Source organism: Rutidosis leptorrhynchoides, chromosome 1 (genome assembly GCF_046630445.1).
Source record: "Rutidosis leptorrhynchoides isolate AG116_Rl617_1_P2 chromosome 1, CSIRO_AGI_Rlap_v1, whole genome shotgun sequence".
Classification (NCBI taxonomy): Eukaryota; Viridiplantae; Streptophyta; class Magnoliopsida; order Asterales; family Asteraceae; genus Rutidosis; species Rutidosis leptorrhynchoides.
Window position 1 is genome coordinate 678,318,822 of NC_092333.1, and position 7,556 is coordinate 678,326,377.

A 7,556-nucleotide genomic window follows, 5' to 3' on the forward strand; every position below is an offset into this window, starting at 1 on the left:
AAGATTTCATATTTCAATACACATCCCATACATAGAGATAAAAATCATTCATATGGTGAACACCTGGTAACCGACATTAACAAGATGCATATATAAGAATATCCCCATCATTCCGGGACACCCTTCGGATATGATATAAATTTCGAAGTACTAAAGCATCCGGTACTTTGGATGGGGTTTGTTAAGCCCAATAGATCTATCTTTAGGATTCGCGTCAATTAGGGTGTCTGTTCCCTAATTCTTAGATTACCAGACTTAATAAAAAGGGGCATATTCGATTTTGATAATTCAACCATAGAATGTAGTTTCACGTACTTGTGTCTATTTTGTAAATCATTTATAAAACCTGCATGTATTCTCATCCCAAAAATATTAGATTTTAAAAGTGGGACTATAACTCACTTTCACAGATTTTTACTTCGTCGGGAAGTAAGACTTGGCCACTGGTTGATTCACGAACCTATAACAATATATACATATATATCAAAGTATGTTCAAAATATATTTACAACACTTTTAATATATTTTGATGTTTTAAGTTTATTAAGTCAGCTGTCCTCGTTAGTAACCTACAATTAGTTGTCCACAGTTAGATGTACAGAAATAAATCGATAAATATTATCTTGAATCAATCCACGACCCAGTGTATACGTATCTCAGTATTGATCACAACTAAAACTATATATATTTTGGAATCAACCTCAACCCTGTATAGCTAACTCCAACATTTACATATAGAGTGTCTATGGTTGTTCCGAAATATATATAGATGTGTCGACATGATAGGTCGAAACATTGTATACGTGTCTATGGTATCTCAAGATTACATAATATACAATACAAGTTGATTAAGTTATGGTTGGAATAGATTTGTTACCAATTTTCACGTAGCTAAAATGAGAAAAATTATCCAATCTTGTTTTACCCATAACTTCTTCATTTTAAATCCGTTTTGAGTGAATCAAATTGCTATGGTTTCATATTGAACTCTATTTTATGAATCTAAACAGAAAAAGTATAGGTTTATAGTCGAAAAAATAAGTTTCAAGTCGTTTTTGTAAAGGTAGTCATTTCAGTCGAAAGAACGACGTCTAGATGACCATTTTAGATAACATACTTCCACTTTGAGTTTAACCATAATTTTTGGATATAGTTTCATGTTCATAATAAAAATCATTTTCTCAGAATAACAACTTTTAAATCAAAGTTTATCATAGTTTTTAATTAACTAACCCAAAACAGCCCGCGGTGTTACTACGACGGCGTAAATCTGGTTTTACGGTGTTTTTCGTGTTTCCAGGTTTTAAATCATTAAGTTAGCATATCATATAGATATAGAACATGTGTTTAGTTGATTTTAAAAGTCAAGTTAGAAGGATTAACTTTTGTTAGCGAACAAGTTTAGAATTAACTAAACTATGTTCTAGTGATTACAAGTTTAAACCTTCGAATAAGATAGCTTTATATGTATGAATCGAATGATGTTATGAACATCATTACTACCTTAAGTTCCTTGGATAAACCTACTGGAAAAGAGAAAAATGGATCTAGCTTCAACGGATCCTTGGATGGCTCAAAGTTCTTGAAGCAGAATCATGACACGAAAACAAGTTCAAGTAAGATCATCACTTGAAATAAGATTGTTATAGTTATAGAAATTGAACCAAAGTTTGAATATGATTATTACCTTGTATTAGAATGATAACCTAATGTAATAAACAAAGATTTCTTGAGGTTGGATGATCACCTTACAAGATTGGAAGTGAGCTAGCAAACTTGAAAGTATTCTTGATTTTATGTAACTAGAACTTGTAGAATATATGAAGAACACTTAGAACTTGAAGATAGAACTTGAGAGAGATCAATTAGATGAAGAAAATTGAAGAATAAAAGTGTTTGTAGGTATTTTTGGTCGTTGGTGTATGGATTAGATATAAAGGATATGTAATTTTGTTTTCATGTAAATAAGTCATGAATGATTACTCATATTTTTGTAATTTTATGAGATATTTCATGCTAGTTGCCAAATGATGGTTCCCACATGTGTTAGGTGACTCACATGGGCTTCTAAGAGCTGATCATTGGAGTGTATATACCAATAGTACATACATCTAAAAGCTGTGTATTGTACGAGTACGAATACGGGTGCATACGAGTAGAATTGTTGATGAAACTGAACGAGGATGTAATTGTAAGCATTTTTGTTAAGTAGAAGTATTTTGATAAGTGTATTGAAGTCTTTCAAAAGTGTATAAATACATATTAAAACACTACATGTATATACATTTTAACTGAGTCGTTAAGTCATCGTTAGTCGTTACATGTAAGTGTTGTTTTGAAACCTTTAGGTTAACGATCTTGTTAAATGTTGTTAACCCAATGTTTATAATATCAAATGAGATTTTAAATTATTATATTATCATGATATTATCATGTATGAATATCTCTTAATATGATATATATACATTAAATGTCTTTACAACGATAATCGTTACATATATGTCTCGTTTAAAAATCATTAAGTTAGTAGTCTTGTTTTTACATATGTAGTTCATTGTTAATATACTTAATGATATGTTTACTTATCATAGTATCATGTTAACTATATATATATATCCATATATATTTCATCATATAGTTTTTACAAGTTTTAACGTTCGTGAATCACCGGTCAACTTGGGTGGTCAATTGTCTATATGAAACATATTTCAATTAATCAAGTCTTAACAAGTTTGATTGCTTAACATGTTGGAAACATTTAATCATGTAAATATCAATCTCAATTAATATATATAAACATGGAAAAGTTCGGGTCACTACATCACCCACATCCAACCATGCTAATGCTTCAGGTACTCTATTTAATAATAGCAAGAATTTCAATTCAAATTTTGACAAATTTTTCAACTTTAATTGTTCTCAAAACAAAATCATTTACCCAAGTTGGATCATTGATTTTGTTGCAAACCAGCATATGACCATGTCTGAAAAACACCTTAGTGATATTATTGATGTGTCAAGGTTTAATATGTCTGTTGGACACCCAAATGGAACTAATGCCAAAATCAAGTGGGTTGGGAATTTAAAATTGACCAATAACTTGACTCTTTTTGATGTTCTTGTTGTCCTTGAATACCGTGTCAGTCTATTATCTGTGCATAACCTCTCTAAGGATAGCAAACTAATGGATAGCTTCAATGACTCTAAATGTTATATTCAGGATTTGAAAAATGGGACAATAAAGGGGACTGGTAGTCAACATGATGGCTTGTACTTGTTTGATTATGTTCCTTATGTGAGTAATTGTTATGTGTCCTCTAAAATTTGACATTTTTGATTGGGACACCCTTCAAACCAGGTTCTAAATGTTTTAAAACAAAAGTTAAACTTAAAGGATGGTTTTGAAAATGATCCTTGTGATATGTGCCATCAGGCAAAACAAACCAGAGACCCCTTTCCATTAAGTAACCATAAATCCAACTCTGTTGGTGACCAAACTCACCTTGACCTATGGGGTCCCTTCAGAATTCAAAGTAGAGAGGGCTTTAAATACTTCTTGACCATTGCTGATGACTATTCCAGAGCTGTGTGGATATATATGCTAAAATCAAAAGATGAAGTTTATGATAATATCAATATTTCTGTAAACTTAATTGTAAATCAATTTTCTGCAAAGATTAAAATTCTTAGAAGTGACAATGGAACTGAGTTCTTAAACTCCAGATTTCATAATCTTGTTTCAAATAAAGGAATCATTCATCAAACTACTTATGCCTATACACCACAACAGAATGAAATAGTGGAAAGGAAACATAGGCACCTGCTAATTGTGGTCAGGGCCCTTATGTTTTTTTATGAAGACATCCGAATTTGTCCCTAATCAGGTAAATTAGTTATATTATTATTATTATTATTATTATTATTATTATTATTATTATTATTATTATTATTATTATTATTATTATTATTATTATTATTATTATTATTATTATTATTAATATTATTACTATTACTATTATTATTATTATTATTATTATTATTATTATTATTATTATTATTATTATTATTATTATTATTATTATTATTATTATTATTATTATTATTATTATTATTATTATTTGTTTATTATATATTGTTGAATTATTAATAATAAATAATTGTACTTATTATAATTATATTATTTTTAATATTATTAGATGTTCGTGAAGAATTGATGGATTAGGTACATCTTCAACCAAAATGAAATGCAAAATTCTAATATGTTCAATGGTTTTCCAGAATTATTTCACCAATACATAAGAATATATACAATGTTGAAGGTGATGGAAATTGTGGATATCGGGCATTCTCCGTTCCCCTAATGGGAAATGAATAATATTATGAGAATATTCGGTATGAAATGAAAGAAGAGCTGCTTAAAAAACTCGAATTCTATGAAAGCATGTTTAATAGAGAAATAAAGTTCTTGAAAGCTTCTATGTGTTTTGTTGGATCTCTTTGTCCACCAGAATATTGGATGATGATGCCCTATGCAGGTATACTGAAAGCCAATAGGTTTGGTGTAATCGTCCACTCATTGAGCATGTCAGAAAGTTCGACTATTTTCCCGTTTTGGATGGGTCCAAACGAGTTTCAACAAATAAGAGCTCTTACAATTGCCCTAGTAAATTATTAGAATCATTATGTTACGGTGGGATTACAAGGAGATTACTCTATTCCTCCGGTTACAGGTTGAAATGTCCCGTTCTTATTGATTAAAAACGTTCCATATTAATTGATTTCGTTGCGAGGTTTTGACCTCTATATGAGACGTTTTTCAAAGACTGCATTCATTTTAAAACAAACCTTAACCTTTATTTCATCAATAAAGGTTTAAAAATCTTTACGTAGATTATCAAATAATGATAATCTAAAATATCCTGTTTACACACGACCATTACATAATGGTTTACAATACAAATATGTTACAACAAAATAAGTTTCTTGAATGCAGTTTTTACACAATATCATACAAGCATGGACTCCAAATCTCGTCCTTATTTAAGTATGCGACAGCGGAAGCTCTTAATAATCACCTGAGAATAAACATGCTTAAAACGTCAACAAAAATGTTGGTGAGTTATAGGTTTAACCTATATATATCAAATCATAATAATAGACCACAAGATTTCATATTTCAATACACATCCCATACATAGAGATAAAAATCATTCATATGGTGAACACCTAGTAACCGACATTAACAAGATGCATATATAAGAATATCCCCATCATTCCCGGGCACCCTTCGGATATGATATAAATTTCGAAGTACTAAAGCATCCGGTACTTTGGATGGGGTTTGTTAGGCCCAATAGATCTATCTTTAGGATTCGCGTCAATTAGGGTGTCTGTTCCCTAATTCTTAGATTACCAGAATTAATAAAAAGGGGCATATTCGATTTCAATAATTCAACAATAGAATGTAGTTTCACGTACTTGTGTCTATTTTGTAAATCATTTATAAAACCTGCATGTATTCTCATCCCAAAAATATTAGATTTTAAAAGTGGGACTATAACTCACTTTCACAGATTTTTACTTCATCGGGAAGTAAGACTTGGCCACTGGTTGATTCACGAACCTATAACAATATATACATATATATCAAAGTATATTCAAAATATATTTACAACACTTTTAATATATTTTGATGTTTTAAGTTTATTAAGTCAGCTGTCCTCGTTAGTAACCTACAACTAGTTGTCCACAGTTAGATGTACAGAAATAAATCGATAAATATTATCTTGAATCAATCCACGACCCAGTGTATACGTATCTCAGTATTGATCACAACTCAAACTATATATATTTTGGAATCAACCTCAACCCTGTATAGCTAACTCCAACATTCACATATAGAGTGTCTATGGTTGTTCCGAAATATATATAGATGTGTCGACATGATAGGTCGAAATATTGTATACATGTCTATGGTATCTCAAGATTACATAATATACAATACAAGTTGATTAAGTTATGGTTGGAATAGATTTGTTACCAATTTTCACGTAGCTAAAATGAGAAAAATTATCCAATCTTGTTTTACCCATAACTTCTTCATTTTAAATCCATTTTGAGTGAATCAAATTGCGATGGTTTCATATTGAACTCTATTTTATGAATCTAAACAGAAAAAGTATACGTTTATAGTTGGAAAAATAAGTTACAAGTCGTTTTTGTAAAGGTAGTCATTTCAGTCGAAAGAACGACGTCTAGATGACCATTTTAGAAAACATACTTCCACTTTGAGTTTAACCATAATTTTTGGATATAGTTTCATGTTCATAATAAAAATCATTTTCTCAGAATAACAACTTTTAAATCAAAGTTTATCATAGTTTTTAATTAACTAACCCAAAACAGCCCGCGGTGTTACTACGACGGCGTAAATTCGGTTTTACGGTGTTTTTCGTGTCTCCAGGTTTTAAATCATTAAGTTAGCATATCATATAGATATAGAACATGTGTTTAGTTGATTTTAAAAGTCAAGTTAGAAGGATTAACTTTTGTTTGCGAACAAGTTTAGAATTAACTAAACTATGTTCTAGTGATTACAAGTTTAAACCTTCGAATAAGATAGCTTTATATGTATGAATTGAATGATGTTATGAACATCATTACTACCTTAAGTTCCTTGGATAAACCTACTGGAAAAGAGAAAAATGGATCTAGCTTCAACGGATCCTTGGATGGCTCGAAGTTCTTGAAGCAGAATCATGACACGAAAACAAGTTCAAGTAAGATCATCACTTGAAATAAGATTGTTATAGTTATAGAAATTGAACCAAAGTTTGAATATGATTATTACCTTGTATTAGAATGATAACATACTGTAAGAAATAAAGATTTCTTGAGGTTGAATGATCACCTTACAAGATTGGAAGTGAGCTAGCAAACTTGAAAGTATTCTTGATTTTATGTAACTAGAACTTGTAGAATATATGAAGAACACTTAGAACTTGAAGATAGAACTTGAGAGAGATCAATTAGATGAAGAAAATTGAAGAATGAAAGTATTTGTAGGTGTTTTTGGTCGTTGGTGTATGGATTAGATATAAAGGATATGTAATTTTGTTTTCATGTAAATAAGTCATGAATGATTACTCATATTTTTGTAATTTTATGAGATATTTCATGCTAGTTGCCAAATGATGGTTCCCACATGTGTTAGGTGACTCACATGGGCTGCTAAGAGCTGATCATTGGAGTGTATATACCAATAGTACATACATCTAAAAGCTGTGTATTGTACGAGTACGAATACGGGTGCATACGAGTAGAATTGTTGATGAAACTGAACGAGGATGTAATTGTAAGCATTTTTGTTAAGTAGAAGTATTTTGATAAGTGTATTGAAGTCTTTCAAAAGTGTATAAATACATATTAAAACACTACATGTATATACATTTTAACTGAGTCGTTAAGTCATCGTTAGTCGTTACATGTAAGTGTTGTTTTGAAACCTTTAGGTTAACGATCTTGTTAAATGTTGTTAACCCAATGTTTATAATATC